General features: G+C 44.2%; 1 protein-coding gene across 2 annotated transcripts in view; it reads left to right on the top strand.

The window, feature by feature from the left end:
• The window catches only part of APBA1 (amyloid beta precursor protein binding family A member 1), a 431170-nt gene that overhangs the window by 202208 nt on the left and 212167 nt on the right, over nt 1–16795 (top strand). For both annotated transcript variants that reach the window (XM_069228781.1, XM_069228790.1), the window contains exon 3: nt 16435–16556. The gene's annotated coding sequence lies outside the window, so the exon portion shown is untranslated. The remainder of the gene's footprint in view (nt 1–16434; nt 16557–16795) is intronic.

Below are 16795 nucleotides of genomic sequence, written 5' to 3'. Positions count from 1 at the left end.
GGTTGGAATCCCCGCTCTACTTTTGTGGAAGCTGCGCAAAATGAGTGTAAGTACAAGGGGTTTCCCCCCACATTTTTAGACAGTGATGGGCTAATGAACTGGACACCGGATGCTGCTGGAAAGGCTTGCCAGGAACCGTCTTGGGAGTGCTGCTGTTGTGCTGAGCTGTGACCCACTAGGCCACTGAGAGGGACTGCCACTGCCTTTTGACCATTGTGCTGGGCCGCTTACTAAGGCCCCTGCAGCCCTGTGCCCCCCACTGCTGTCTCCAGGGAGCTGGGTGGTGTCCCCTTCCCCGCCACCCCCTGTTTCTCTGCAATTCCTCTCATTAAATCGCAGGAGGGTGCTTTATCATTGGCTTTTCCCAGCACAAGGGAAGTGCTGGATCCTGGAGCCTCAGTGCATGAAGGTGCTTTATCCTGTTTTTCTTTCTCTGGCAGAGCTGGAGGAGAGCTCCACTCGTTCTCTGTTCCCTCTAAAGTGCAGGAAGAGTGCCTAATTTTCTACTGGTTCTGGCGCAGGAAGTGCCCCTTGGAAACAATGATTCCCCCCAGAGCAGGAGAGCCAAAGCCTGCCAGCAACGTCTGACCCAGTGCGGACTAGGCACGCTCTTCTAGATGCCCCCAGGGAACTGATACACCTCCTGTTGGAAAGGCTTCACCACCGCTACCTGGGCAAAGGAGAAGGAGCCGTCGGAGCTGTTTCACCCCAGACTGCCCCGCTCTGAAGACCGGTGGGTCAGAAGGAGCCAATCTGCCCTCCCGTAAGGGAAAGTAGCAGTCTGGGAGGGCCCTGGATGCACGGCTGAGGCAAAGCGGCATTGGGGAAGATGGCAGTTGCACCACAAGGACGCGGGCGGCTGCCTGTGACTTGGCTGGTGCTCGGTCCTCTGCGGGACACCCAGAGAGGCCTCCCGGCAGGTTAGGAGGACCACGTGCATCCCCTCCCCCCGTACTTGTGCTCACCGGTTGAAAGGAGGGTAGGCCGTGGCGGTACCGCTTCCCTGACATCAGTAGCAGGCCGAGATGGTGATCCTCAATGGAGGTCCCCGGTCCTGTCCGCAATCTGCTTCCATTACCACATTCCCCGTAATGAAAGCACAGGAGCTCTTTTTTGCTGGGCCGGGAGAGTGGAGTAATGCATATATTCTATAAAAGAAGCGCTGAGGCACTGCCACCCTTGCATAGGAGATGGTATTGATGAATTGTAGCACTTTCTGCCTGCAGTACACATACATGGCAGGGTGGCTTTATGTGTGCCAGATGGGGATGTTTCATGTATAATCATGATGACGTTTGGTTGTTCATGATGATGTGTTTATGGTGACGTGCTTGAGGGGAACGTTTCATCTATTGGCATTCCAGATGATGTCTGGGCATTCATGATAATGTGTTTTTTTACCACATGTTCGCTTTTGGTAATAATGACAACCTAACTACTGCTTGTGTTGCAGAATATCAGTAACCTATGTGTTTACCTGATTACAGCTTATTTTTGCAGAGTGCTGGCAACCTGTGTGATGTTCTGACAACTTCCTGTGTAGCACAGTATTACTGATACATGTCATGTTTGGTCTAATGATGTTTTATGCAATACAGTTTATCTTTACATAACTTGGTGTTGTGTTTCCTTTGTGGCATATTTATTGCATCACATGTGTTGTGCAATCACTTTTCACCTTGCCTCTGCGATAGGCCTGATTGCTCGTGCCAAGCTACCAAGAGGGTGAGCAGGGGTTATCCTAGGTGTGTAACTCCCCTCGCCATGACTAGAGTGTGTGGGTTCTGCCTGGCTTAGATGAACCCAACCAGAAATCCAATTTCTTACAGTTACCACTGTATTTGCACACTTTATACTGTTTGTCTCTTGAAGAAGCATTTATCCTGAACACCCCTAAAGAGGGCTCACACACTCATCAAGAAACTTAACTTGTCACACATGGACCTGGTAGATTGCTTCCTGGTAAGTATCCTGTTGGTAGTAGCTAAGATATGTGCAAATGTGTTGGTCCAACAATGTTAACATTTTTAGATTCTAAAGAGGGATTATCCTCTAAACAAAACTCTTTTTCAGCCATCACAAAGAATTGAAGCTTTGGTTTATTGATGAGGGGACAACATCTCTGTTAGTGATGCGGGATCTGTATATCGACTTTGACATGATTGATTAGAGCAACCTCTTGATTCCAGGGAATAAGGCATTCACAGTGAAACGCTTTCATTCCTTCTTAGATCCTAAATGTCAGCACGTCAAAGAAAGGTGCTTTTTGCTCTCCATCTTCTACTCCACCACCTTCTACTCCTTCACATGGGTGTCCCTGTGGGTTAAGACATGCGCATGCATTGTTTAATTTATACCTGCCCTGTTTGAGGTCTTCAAGTTTCTTTCCAATCCTATGCCGATAACACTCATATTTGTACTTACCTCTCTGACACTAAGCCGTTTACAATTCTATATATTATATAGATAGATAAATAGAAGTTCAATATTTGTGCAGGAAAACTAAAAAAACAAAGAAATCCTGTGCAAGTGTCCAACTTTTCAATCAAGATCCCATGAACAACTGTCCTTGAGTAATTTAAAAATTGTTTTATATTTTCATCTTGTTAGGCGTAAAAAGGACATGGACACAGCCAACGTGTTTCGTCCATGAACAGTGGGACTTCTTCACGGCACATAATGAAATTCCATAATTGTACACTTCAAATTCATAAATTCTGTTCATCAGTTTGATAGCAATAAAGCGACTGTAGGTATAGTTGCCTTACTTTCTGCCGTTAACCAGAAGGGGACTCTTGCTTTACTTTACTTTTTGCTTGTTAAACAAGAGGGGTTTCTTGCTGCAATCAAACTGATGAAGAGAGTTTATGAATTTTAAGTGCATAATTTTGGAGTTTAATTTTGTGCTGTGAAGAAGTCCTGCTGTTCATGGGACGAAACTTGTTGGCTGTGTCCATGTCCTTCTCATGCTTGACGAGATGAAAATAAAACCATTTTTAAATTTCAAATGTGTTTTAGTGTTATTTTATTTTCCATGTTTCTTGCTATCGCAGCGGAGGAGCAAAGCTCCTCCGCCCTCATGGAGGCACAGCCTCTGATGTACTCCCTGGGCCAGCTTTAGCACTGGTCGTGCCTGATTCTACAATCGTTTTTGGCACCATGTCTCCTCCCACTCCCCCAAACTCATTATCTCCTCTGATTCCCTCCGTACCGCCCTGCAAAAGTGACCCTGATCTCTCCATACCCCTCTCTCATGTACATTTCATTTGTTTAAAAGGCTGCCTTTACTAATCCACTCAGCTACCTACATAAAATACAGACCTGTTCTTTGCAGCAGGTATGTTAAACCTCTCTACTACTTTGTGGTGAGTCAAAACTGCCATTAGACAAAACTCCAATCTCTCTCTACAGCTTCACCATTAATCACAAGTTAGTGTGACATTTTTAATGCTATCTGAAAGCTGGATGCACAAGGAACTTTGCATCAGGTGAATTTAATTTATATGTTAAACACAGCGTTCCACCCTTGATGTCAATGCTGTCCCTCCAGGTCGGAGCCCAGTGCGATTGCACCGCCCTAAAGCTGGCCCTAAATCTATTGGGGGAGTATATTTGTTCATTCCTTTTCATAAAGTGACTCCTATCCTGTATTTTTGATTTTTTTGGTTAATATTACATTGTGGACACTGTGCATATTTTACCCTTTTCACAAGTACTGTCATATCTGATGTATACTTAAACTCTCCTTGGAAGCTCTTCACATACCCTGAAAACGGACATATTAACTTAAATACTTTTTTATGCGTTGCTTTGCTTGAGGAAGGTTTTTTTTTTTTTTACTTTTTTAGTAGATTGTCCTTCACATTACCTTATTTTTTTGCAGCTTCATTCGTTACTCCTTAATTTTAGGATCCAGCCTATGTTACGCTGGTTAAATTTTGATTCATTTGTCCTTTCTTAGTAGGTCTGATCCCGTTCATAGATGGCTCCAGGAGTACAGTACTAGGGATAAGCATAGGAATGAATGTATAAAGCTCTAACTCCCAATGGTATGCAAGTGATGTCAACATCAGCAGACCTCATTTTGGGGCCGATAAAGAAGAAGTAGGTTCTTAAGTTTCAATTATACTTTTTATTACATTTTATAAAGCATTAAATGTGGACATTACCAACATGAAAGTATAGTTAACTTTGTAATGTTACTCAATAAGCAAAATACACTTTCCAAACCGCTCCCCCCTCACACTTTTTAACCAAACTGCTCACCCCTAACCACTGAACTTTACGCTTGCTCCTCTTTTGCTTCGTGAATTTACGTTATTTCCATTTCTGGTTCGATTAGCTTGTCCCATAGTGCCTCAAACCCTACTCAATGCCCTACGTGTGTTTCCCATGCAACGCAATCCCAGGCGATCAGAACGCGCTATCATCTAGGATATTATGAAGTCTCAGTCTTCACAGGCAGCTTACTATGGGCCTCATGTAAAGTTTTTAATGGTGCAATTCTTCTGAATCAGGCGTTGTGACTGCAAAACACATTTTGACAATGCCCAAAACTCTTCTTATGATTTGGATAAATCTTTTCAGCTTTTAAAAGTTGCTTAGCAGCCCTTTCCAAATCTCAGACTGGTGGGAGTGTGAACATGATGTTACTATCAGTTGCAGTCACAAACCACTGAAAAGTTACCATTGCTAAAGCCGCGCTGGTAACTAATTTGTGAAGGGGAAGCCGTCCCATTTAAGGTCAGTAACCATTGATACAGTCCAATGTGATCTGCAAAGATTTAGGGTAATGCTATTTTCACGCTCCCTCCAATTCGCAATTCCTGAGTGGTCAAAATCACCTTTTTAAGAGTTGTAAAAGTTTTTCCAGCTCGTAAAAGGGGTTTGTACACTGTGAAATTGTGTTTTGCTATCGCAAATCCTGAGTCACAGGCTGTGCAACCACACAAAAAGTTAGTACTTGAGCTCGAGGCCACTACTTCTTATCGAGAACTTAGCTGACCTAGGAAATAAAGTGCTTCCTATCTTAGACAATAGTTCAATCTGGTAACCTGTCCTAAAGAACGTTTTGGGTCGGACCTTTCCTTCGACCATAACTAAATCAAAGATCTCACCTAGCAACATCAATGCATATTGGAATTCAGTGGGAAGCATGCCAATGCTCTGCAGCGTACTTTCCTGTATATCTCGCGGTAGATATACATTGACTATAAGGAGATATTCTCTTTCTCATGACCCCAGTGCAATCACATACCTTCCTGCTGTTTCCCTCCATGTTTCCCCTAAGAGGACTCTACCTGTTTTGACCAGACTTGATCCTGTAATGTATTGGGAGAAACGGAGAACACCTAATACACTGGCTTTGTCCGGCCAATAAAAGGGTTTGCTGGAGGAATATTATGTCAGCCTTTTGCTGAGACAAGATCTTCTGTAAAATCCTCCTCTTGATTTTGTTGTTCAGACAGTTATTGGCCAGGTGGAGTTAAATGAAATATCTTTCCCATTTGGACCAACTAAGCGTCCAGTGACAGTGTAACCCCTGGCCCAGGGGTCTGCCTCCCATAGGAGCACTCGGTCATTGTCGCTTTTGGTCTGCCCTATTAAATGCGAGGCGACTTCCACTCAGTTCCCCTGCCTATCTATGTGCGCCTTGCAATGCATTGTGCCAAGGCGCACACAAGCGGGAAAACGATGTATGCCCCCAGAAAACAACTTGCACGTTGAAACCTTTTATCTTTCATTTATAGAAAACAGACTCATGCTTACGGCAGTTTATTTTCAGAAAGAAAAACCGTTTTCAGAGCGAGCGCTTAAACCATGTCATCTATTCAGCAAACCTTCAGTGTTGGGAAGGTCGTTGCTGCCCTGGTGGCTCCTTCAAAGCATTGACATCCCTGCCAAGTAGGCAGGGATTTCTCAGTAGGGCAGATGGTCCTCTGCCAGGGCAGTGGAGGCCATGACTTTAACCCTCAGCAGTCCCACAGGCATTTGCCAAGGTCTAAATTATGCTTTCAAATCATCCCCAGAATCTTTTTTTGTAGTCTGGTTATAAAATCCCTGTGTTATCCGCACACTTCAAGTCTACATCACATCTCAGCACAATGGTTTGTGTAAAGTCTTTAAATGTGTGGTTTGCATTGAAACTCTATCACTTCCCTCCTGCAAGACCCTGCCATGCAGTGCATCACCATTTAACTGTGACAGTTTTTCTTATGTTGTCAGCCAAACGTCATTGTGCTTTATGCATCTCGCAGGTGACTACAGTTTGCCATCAGTTCATCATTTTGGCACTTGCTGCTGTTCTCATGGATTAATTTCGTGTAATAAAAAAGAACTTTAGGCTTCATGTTTTAAAGCCGGGCTTGTACTTTTCTCAAGTTTACACGGGAAACACTCGTGGAAGGTCTTCTTCCGTACCCTGCGAATTGAGAAAATAGAATGTTCTATCTGTATTGAGTCCTGTAACGAATCCCTTTCTGGTGTGGCCTTTGTATAAAGAACATCTGCTCTTTTCTTCACCTCGCGCAGATCAACCATAGACTTCAATTTCAATGGGTAAAACGCTGGAAGGGGGAAGAAAATAGATTTTGAATTCACATGCTAAATTAATGAACATAAACTTTTTCTACAATTAAAGTATCACGTAGGGTAAATATAGACTGAGGGAGAGCTTTCATAAGGCTGCTTCACTCCAGCCAGCCCACCTACATACACGACTCACTCAAACGAACTGTGTGAGAGACTGAATTTCCTCCCTCGTACTATAATGTCTTATTACAGCGTAAAACTGACAAATGCACTGCCACCTACTAATCAGTAAAATACACCCACGTCCCCTTGACTACTGCTTATCCTGTTGAAATTCAGGCTGAATTGAGACTTTGTTCAGCATTGATAACGCCCCCCAGGCAATGGCGTTGCCCTTGGTCTTGTTCCAGACTGTTGGGAAACTGTAACGGCAGAGATTGTTTCCATCTTCCACGCCGTCTCTATGCCCTCCCCGCCTTTGAACTCCTTGAAAAGGGTATTGTTCTTTATTCACAAAATGACAACCGTTTACAATATCCGGGTTTTAGGACATGGCACTCTTCTTTCCGTTGACATATCCTATTGCCTTTAATGTGTAGTAGCCCCGCCCAGTGTGGTTTTTGTGTTTATAATTGAACCACACACTCTCCTTTTGCTGGACTGCCCCACTCATTCCACTAGCGGAAGCTTCTTGCAAGGCTCCTCTCATTCACGAGCCCTGCAGCTCTGGCTACTCAAGTGCAGAATTGTTAGCTGCATGGCCAGGAGCCCAAGCACAGGTAAGTCTATCCACGCTGGGACAAGTGAATGTTAAACCACTTAAAAGGGTTGCAAATCATTTTTAGTGGGTCTAATGTATCACTGTTCCTACACCACCCTGCAACCTTATGGGTGTGATGCACTGGGGTTAAAATGTGACCCTTGTTAACAGCGCCATTCATGTCCTACCCATCATGGTTTGGGTTGTCAACAAGCTTGCTTTTTATTATTACCCTAGCTGGAAATTGATTGTGAGTTTATTTAAATGTGTTTTTAGATGTTATTCTTAAAATGTAATCGGTAAACTGACTTTCTCCTCTCCAGGGGGCTCGCCTTTATTCGTTAAGGAACCATTTGTCTTTTCATTGACACTACTTACTGATTTTTGTCACTGTGCACAGTTGAGAAAATTCATTATAAAATCCAATCATTTGTTTAAATTCACCCTCAGTCCCATCAGAAATGGAGTGAAGAGAGATCCTTGTTCTTTTGGGCCAGAGCTACAATGCACTAGCATTTTCTTGCATTCTTTCAAAGTTGTCCCTTTATATGCTTGTAATATCTGTTTTCTCCTAAAATTAATAACATTCATGAAGTAACGTAATTTTCATTATAGGCAATACTCAGTAACGTTTTCCTTCCTTTGTACTTTGCAGCAAGTTTTAGAGACACGTTCTGTGACATATTTGTAATGCCCGAGTGAGTGTTTTTAATAGATTAAAACGTCCATGTACCTCTGATTACCCGGAGTTCTGTAAATGCACACCAATTGATGTGCAGTGACCTACCTTGCTTGACCTCTGATGCCCATGGCCATCTATCAGAGGACAGCGGCAGGCAGAAAGCAATCTGCTCCGCGTAAAAATTGAGCCTTTAACTGTCCAGAGCCTTGAGAATATATAGAGCTAAATTGCTTTCTGCTTTTCACTGGCAGGCCCAGAGCCCACATTGATCGCCGCTCTTGCGCTGCAATACCTCAGAGGACCAGTGTTCCCCAGGGCGGCCACACTGTGGAAATGCCACTCACCGCATGGACAGCTAGAAATATCTACCGTCACTTTTGAACGGCCTCATTAATTTCTACACTGTTCCCTTCAAGGGACACCGAACTGCAGAAGTTTCAGAGTCAATAAAGTCGAGGCGTATGTTTAGATTGCTTTGCAAACAATGTTCAGGTGAACAAAGGGTAATGTCTTGATATTCTGAGAGCCTCGTGCTCCACAAATCGCCTGCATGGACTCCTGAAGTACAGGAGCATTGCCTTTAAAAGTCCATGCAACATTCATCAATTTTACCCTGATTGGGTGAGATTTCGTTATTTCAAGAGCCACGGCTCTGTTATCATAAGTGTAAGGAAAGAATCATAAGTCCCTTGCGCAGACAAGTCATAAACCTTAGTCTTTGAATATTTGGAACAGGCCATTGGCAGAAGTAAAACCAGCCTAGATAGGCCCCACTATAAAGTGAACGTTCCATTTGTAATCATTATCCGGGCTATCCAAGCCTAATCATTTGAGTGTTTGGTACTTTGTGCATCATACAAAGGTATGTATACTTTGCATGTGAACTTACAGAAAAGAGCTTGATAAGGGAGAAGTAATGGCTACCACGACCTTAGATCATCCACAGTGCATATTGTTTTGTCTGATTGCGCAACATGTTGTGTTAGTCAAGTCTGGATAGGACCAGGGCTTGACTAGTGTAAGGACGAGAACCCATCCATCTGTGTAGCAGTACTACCTCCTTCTATTGCTTTTCCTTGGTCCAAAAAGTTCATTTTTTTTTTTTTTTAAGCGTTTGCAGAGCCCCTGAATCTCAGGAATCCCTCACACCGAATAGCTGGCACTTCTAAGGTACACCTGTGGTGTGTCTGAGATTGAGAAGACCTATTGAGTTCCGTACCATGAAGTTTCAAGCAGGAAGCCTGTGAGAAATTGCCTCTTTTTTTACATGTTTAGCCCCCACTTTTTGCCTGTTGTTTGATGTGGCTTAGAAATTGTAGTGCTCAGGGCCCCTGCTACCCAGGTTCCTTGGGCCAGAGCTCTTTCCTTAAAACTGTTGTGGTGCATTGGCTCAATTGGGAACACCCTTAGCTACCACTATAAGTCCCTAGTAAAAGGGTACTTAGGCACCCTGGGCATGGGGTACTATGGGTAGGCCCTTAGGGCAGCAGCGCTGATTGCACCACCCTCTATGGCAGAGGTCTTCAAACTTTTTGATGCTGGGACCCCTTCTTCAAAATCTTTAGGTGTAAGGACCCCCTCCTGATAAAAAATTCTAGAACCTTGTACTCCTCCTCATCATCAACAATAATAAACGTCCCCATTTCCCACAGCAAATAATTTTTACTGTGAGGAAATAATATTAAACAGTGTTTAGCAAACCAAAGGTCAGTGAGTGTGGGGGCATGGTCAAGGGTGTGGCTAAAAACAAAGGTCATAATTTATGAGGAATTGACATGGGGCAGCGCCGCAAGTCTTCTTGCTACACTGCCCCACGCCAATACAAAAGGGCAGGAATTACAGTGCATTTCTGTCCTTTCCCCCTGCACTGGTGCACAATTGTTGCCTAGTGCCAACAAAGGCAGGGTTGTATTTGTGCAGGAAGGGCCACCTTCCTGCACAAAAACAATCCAGAGAGGCATTGTACCTCTTTCTATATGTGTGGCAGAATGCAACACACATGGAAAGAGAAAAAAACAAGGAGAAATTAAAAAATGTCTCCTTATCATGCCTGCTCTGGGAGGCGTAAGGTTTTGTCTCTGCTCCAGTTTAATTGATTTTGTAAATCTTGGGCAGTGTCAAAATCCATCTGTGTTGCACGGGAACACCCACCACAACGCCCATGGAACGCCTCCTTGACGCAAAGTAAGGCAATGCAGAGGCTTGCACTGCTTTGCCTTACTCCATATCTACAAGGCCATTCAAAGCCACTCTGGGTGACTTTGCGTCACCTCATAGGTATGACTGAGAGACTTGTGTCGCTGGAGCGTCAAAAAAATGATGCTCCAGCAGCGCAAGCCTCTCATAAATAAACCCAAAATATTCTCTATGTTTTTTTTTTAAGTCTTTCACCGTCAGGTAGCTACATATAAAATAACAGCCAGCTTGAATGGAAAATAAATGAAGTTGTTACTCATTGGGAAATGCACGGTAGTGTATTATGAAACCTCTATTAATTAATGCACTGCAGAGGTCTGTGTGTAACCAGAGAGCGACAGAACTATATCTTGGTTAGTGCATTTAAGAATAGTGACTTCTGTATTTTTAGTGCCATGAGGTCACAGCCTGTGACGGAAAGCACTGTAAATATGTAAGGCATTATTTTATACTTACATTACACACAGTATAAGATAGGCCACTACAAAAAGGTTTAAGAGAAAACTGTTCTTCCAAAATGTAGATTTAAATAATATCAGAGCATATGCAATACCTTTTTTTTAATAGCTCTCCCTTCAGCACCTCCAGGTGAAGTAAGCACTGTGGAAATACAATTACAATTAAAAGCAGGCACTTCACAGCGCAGTTGTTAACTCTTTGCATTACCCCTCTAAAAGAATAAATGTTTGTCCTCACAAAGCTTTGAGTGATTCGATCATTTAAAGCTGCTCCCAAGCACCTTTTACATTTGCAGATTAGATCGTAGAGAACATTTGCATTTCATTCAGGAAGCAGACTCCCTGGGATGAAGGTCTCCTTGGCTGCTGTGAGGCTTTCACAGCACAGGAGACTCAAAGTTCAGCTGAGGCATTTTGAGGATCGGCTGGAGGAATGCACAACCCCCTTTCCAGGACTCCACGGTCCACTTGGGGGTTGGGACCCCCAGATTGAAGACCTCTGCTCTAGGGCCATGCATCCATATGCCCCCAGCACTGCCACTGCAGGCTGAGTGTCCTGGTGTAAACCTAAAACACAAATTCGACATGGCACACTGCCTCTGTACCCTGTCCAACATACACTCCATTTACTATAGGTAAGACACCCCTCTGGCAGGCCATGCAACTCTAAGGCAGGGTGGACCATATTATATATGAGGGCATAGCTGCATGAGGACTTGACAAACCTAGGACATAGTGAGTGAACAGAGCAGCCATTTTAGTACATATGCTGGACACTGGTCAACACAAGTTTCCCAGCTACATGATGGTCACTCTGAACCCTGGGTTGTTTGGTATCAAACAACTCAGAATGATGAATCCAAACTGTCATCAGTATTGGATTTACCCCTAAAAAGTACCCAGGTTCATCTTAGTGGTGCCCTCTGCAAAAGCTAACTAGCCCTGGCATGGTTGCCGACTGGTTCTATCCAGCCTGCCACCTCCAGAATCCCAAGCTACAAACCTTGGGGGCGAGTGCTGTCTTTCTAGTTTGCTAAACAATGTGCTTCATGGGTGGAGGTGTTAGCACCACCTCCCTCAGGAATGTGCACTTCCCTGGCGGCGAGCTTCAAAGGGCTTACCGCCTTTGAAACTCGACCCCCAGGTCTACTGCTAGCAGCAGATGGTCAGCCCCTTTGCAAACGCCCACTTTTTGCAGTTGCGAAGGCGTCAAGTCACATAAATGGTAGGAGGCATGGCCCCACCGGGCATGCACCACCTCTAAGGTGTTGCCTGTGAGGAAGAACTTCCATTTCCTTTTCCTCCATCTTAGATGGAAGGAAAATAGCCAATTGGGAATATGGAAGTGACCCTTCCCACAGGAATTGGTGACTATAGTGGGTGTAGCCACATAAAGGTAAGTGTTCCATTGGACACTACTAGGTTCCCCCCTTAAACGTCCACTAAGTATAGTATTTAGTGAGCACCCCTAAACTGGGTAGACCGATTTGAAGGACACAAAGAAAAAGAGCTCAAAGAAGATCCAAGGCATGAGAACTGTGGACCTACTGCACAAAGAAAAGGTGCCAAAACCTACCTGCTGCACCCAGGACCCGACAATCACAGCTGAGGAGCTGCTGGACAGCTGGACTGACCTCAAAAAACCCAGAGGACCTCCAGGCTTCATCAATCGCCCAAGAACTCCCTCCAGAGTGGAGGTATCACTCAGCAACAAAGCAGAAACCCGCAACCCAGTGACGATCACTTCACTGACTGTCCGCTAACTCCCAAACCTGAAGTCGCAGCCAGCCCCAACACACCAATAACCACCAGGACAAGCCCTGCTAGTGTGCCATATTTGGTGGCACTGCGCCCCCCAGTGGCCAAACCATACCAATACCCTGGGTACTGGTCAGCTGACATCAGACACCAGGAAAACCAGCCCTCCTGGGGCTGAAAAAGGCCAGGAGGAAGCCCCAGTCGAGGGACTTCAGGAACACCCCAGTCCTCCCGCCAGAGTGCCCCTGTTGTCCTGTAAGCTGCCCTTAAAGTGACTTACCTCCAGATTCAAAGGGCATTGTTGCACACAGCTCCTGGATCACCGGTTCACTGTGTACCTGGCCGCCCTGTGTGCAGCAGTGAAGAACTGGCTGTGCCCTAAGTGTCCCTCACCGCTTGCGACCTCAACATTTCAAGGGGACCTCAAGGAACCACCGCTAAACCTGCATAGACCTTTTCCAAGTGGTCCTCTGCAGTGGCCCTGCTTCAGCTCCAGAGACTTTTCCCCTCTGCTCCTGCCGAAACCGGGAGCTGCCCAAACTTCTCCAGCTGGCACAATGTGCCCACCGACGACCTCGACCAACCTGCAAAAGAAGAACTTGGTAAAGCAATTGTGTGATTTTATATGTATTTTTAAAGGTGACGTTCCTTGGATTCCTATGGTTCATAATTAGACACAAAAAGACAAATTTTATAAAACTTCAAAAATCCATATCTCCAAAAGTACTTAACCAATTTCGATAATCTTGGTCTTAAAATTATATATAAATCTGAAGTATTTTTATAAATAGATCTCAAGTTATTGCTTCAAATTGCATGATTCATACTTAGGGCAACAAATGCTTTGCACTTCTCCTAGATTGGCCTAGCTGCTCGACCAAGCTACCATAAAAATTAGAGCATTAGGTGATTTTAGTTTTTACCTCTATAAACCAACGTGTGGTTGCCTGGTCCCCCTGCACAGTGTGCTTAGATTTGCACACTACATAGAGGGCCATCCTCCTACAGAGCTTCCTTGATCTCTTTTGCACAGGCCTTGCTGCTTAGAGCATTACATCATATTGGAGTGCAGTAGCTTCTCCCAGGTTGTGCTTCACTGGTCTTCCCGGGGCAATAGGTGCCCCCTTTGTGTGACTCTTGTTATTAAGTGAGATTGTTTACAAACATTGTGTGCATAGGTTTTGCAATAATGATCGTGAACTTTGGACCGAGTACCCACTGAAAGTAGTTTGTGAACATTGTAATAAGTGCATGAAAGGTGTTTGCAGGATGGAAAATGGCTGTACCCCATAGAGAGCATCTAGGACAGTTTACCTCCACTTTTGATTCCTCTTTGCTTCATATTTATCGTCCAGAATGTGTCTGAGGGGAATAGGCAACGTTTTTCACCAGAGATGAGTCACCAGAAGCTGTTCATAGCCAGAGCATGTCGCTGGTGGCCGCAGCAGTCAGTTGTGACAAGAGAATGAGTGCTGTTCCCAGAAGGCTTTCTGAGGAGAGAAACTACCCCAACCTGGTTGTCCTTTTCTGCAAAGGAGGCACTGATAATTGGCACTGGACTGCTGCCCAACTGCTCAGAACTGGACCTACAAACGGAGACTGTCTTCCAGCTGTAGGAAAAGCTCATTGACATGGAAAATACCTGCTTGGTCCTTGCTTTGGTGTTACCAGAGTTTGGAACTGAGCTCTGGCCATTTTTTCAGTGGGTGGGATTAGGTCATACTGTCATGGTGAAGGTCTGCTGGCCTGTTCTGCAGCTGACGGACTAGCCTGCACTGGAGCCCAGACTGCCTAAAATGTCTAGCTACTTAGACATATCAGAAGAGCGCTCCTCGAGAAACCAGCATCATCTAGTATAGGTGAGCTGAGTGGTCGCTCTGATTGGTGAGTACACCACCTTCCTGCACCGTCTTTCACTGTTTTTGATACCTTAAGTTTATGTACAGAGGTTGGCATGTGTTCTACTTGGACTGAGAAGGCTACTTAGTGCTCACAATGCGTGCTGTTTTGTTATATTGCGCCAAACTCCTTTCTCTATGTGCACCACACAGCAGCCTGTCCCATTCACCATCGAGGTCAGATACACAGGAGTGCAAAGCCTCAGACACAGAGTTGCTAGAACCCCCAGATCGTGAGATGCAAACATTTGTAGGATGTGGTAACCACTAATCCTAAACTGGAAGCTAGGATGACCTTTCTGAATACTTTCATTCACTTTCCTGGGCTGCGAAACACTTGGCATTTTCCTTCTGAGTTACTGTACTACTTTTATGCATTTTGAAACACTGGTTTCTTTGTGTTATGCAATATTACATTTTCCCAATCACCAGCATTGACGATGCTAAAGGTTTGTGATCTCAATACAAAGGAACCAGGATTTCACAAGATGAGTTTGAGCCTCTGTTTCACAGGACTGTGTTTGTGAACATTAAACGTTTATGAACACTGACTGTCCATCAATTTTATTTAACTGCATTGCGGAGCTTTTTTTTTCTGGAGTTTTCTGATGTTCGTGATCTTCAAGTCATCACAAACAGTGCTTAGAGCCAGAGATCTTTGTTTATTACAACATTGGTGGTGAAATTTGCTTTGCATGCTTTCACCAGTTGACCTTCATTATACCATATGTACCATACCATATTATACCATAGTTATATTTTGATATATTGTTAATGTGTTACAAAAAGATTCAGCTGTGCATGGGGATTCACATTTTTATCGCAGCTGTGAGAATTGTGTTGTTCTGTACAAACACTCAGGTCTCCACTGTCACCTTTGAGCAGGGCTTTCACTGCTCATCCTCTGGTATAAAGATCATACTGACCAACTTCTACGTGTGCTGGGTAGAGGGGGTGGCAGCACTGTAGCCTCAATTCTCCCTTTGATTGCAAATGTGTCCCTTTAAATCCAAGAATCTGACAAAAAGTCCGACTCGTATCACTTGCTCACTGGGGGTTTCAACATTTTCAGGTGTTTATGTGCTCCAGACATAGGTGTGACTTGCTCCTATATTTCTAGGAGTAAGATATGCTAACCCAAGGAATACGCGTGTTGGGGTCATGTCTATAAGATACTATTTATTACTCCTCCACATTTAAGTTTACGTTTCACAGAGGTGTTGTGTAAGACACATCTTCTCACGGAAAAAGCTTTTGTGGTTTGCACCATAAAGAGGCAAGATGCCCTTTAGGGCGGTGGAAATGAATCCATAATATGTGAAGCTGACAGGCCGTGGCTATGGAAGACATGCACCTTGTCCTTGCGGGCAACAGCCATTAGCACGATGGCTGAACCATGGGCTGCAGTTAGAATGCAGCCATTACAACAAATGCAGCTTTACCACACATTCCTTTAGCTCGCATGTCGTTACGACATGCCTTATGGAATGCGGCATTGGACTTTAAAGTCCAATGCTTTTGCTGCTGTAGTGCAGACTGGAGTTGGAATAGTAAATTATACCATCCCATAGTCCAGTGCTTTCCCTTAGCCATGTTGCTGAAATTATATGCGTAGAAAAGGAATGTGTGGTTAAGACGCAGTTGTAAAAAATGCGGAGTAACGGCAAGCGCGGTAAAGGCATTCGTTGTTCCGACTTCCAACGTTTCCTTGCAAGCACTTCATGGCCGTCTGATTCCCGTACTTGTTTTTTCTGGGGTTGCTATTAGCCTCACTGTATTACCGTACTTCCTATTTTTATTTTCTTGTTTGTTTCTATAGTTTCAGTGTAGTTTCCACATTATGTCACCTACTCACTTAAAGAACTGCTTGACCTCTCTGGGAGCACTTTGGCACCATATAAGTTCCACTCTCACTTCCGAAAGATGCAATAATCATTGTATTGTGCATTGTTAACTGTCTGAAATTCAATGTACGTGAAAATGGTACACTGGCAGTGTTCGCGGTCACTATAAATACGTAGTGTTTCTGTTAATTGTATGTTTTGCGACTTTGATGTAACAAATAGCAATACTAAAGTACTATGGATAGTTATTTATTAAAAGGTTGTTGCATTTGTTGTTTATCGCCCATGGGTTTCTCCTCTTTTGCAGGATTACCATATTCACAATCAAGCTTGTCCAAGCTGCCTGCGCTCATTGGAGCGTAAGAGAACCCAAAGGAGACGTGGAGAATGAGGCACTCGGTTCTGCGGTGCTTAGTGAGATGTGAGAAGGTAAGGTTGTATGGTTGCTGGGCACTTTGTCCTTAGGGACAGCTTGAAGCATATATATGGAAGCATGAGATAACGATAAGAAAGTCGGGGGAAGGTAAGATAAAGCTGTGGACTGAACCATTGTGGTAAGTTTGCCACGCTAGTATCAAAGCAAAATGTCTGCATATTAACATTCATGGTAGTAAGTAACAGAAAGAGGCTGGAGGGTAAGAAGAGGGACACACTGGTCTTGATTACAG

Source organism: Pleurodeles waltl, chromosome 1_1 (genome assembly GCF_031143425.1).
Source record: "Pleurodeles waltl isolate 20211129_DDA chromosome 1_1, aPleWal1.hap1.20221129, whole genome shotgun sequence".
In the NCBI taxonomy this organism is placed as follows: domain Eukaryota; kingdom Metazoa; phylum Chordata; class Amphibia; order Caudata; family Salamandridae; genus Pleurodeles; species Pleurodeles waltl.
This window is presented reverse-complemented; position numbering and strand designations above follow the sequence as displayed.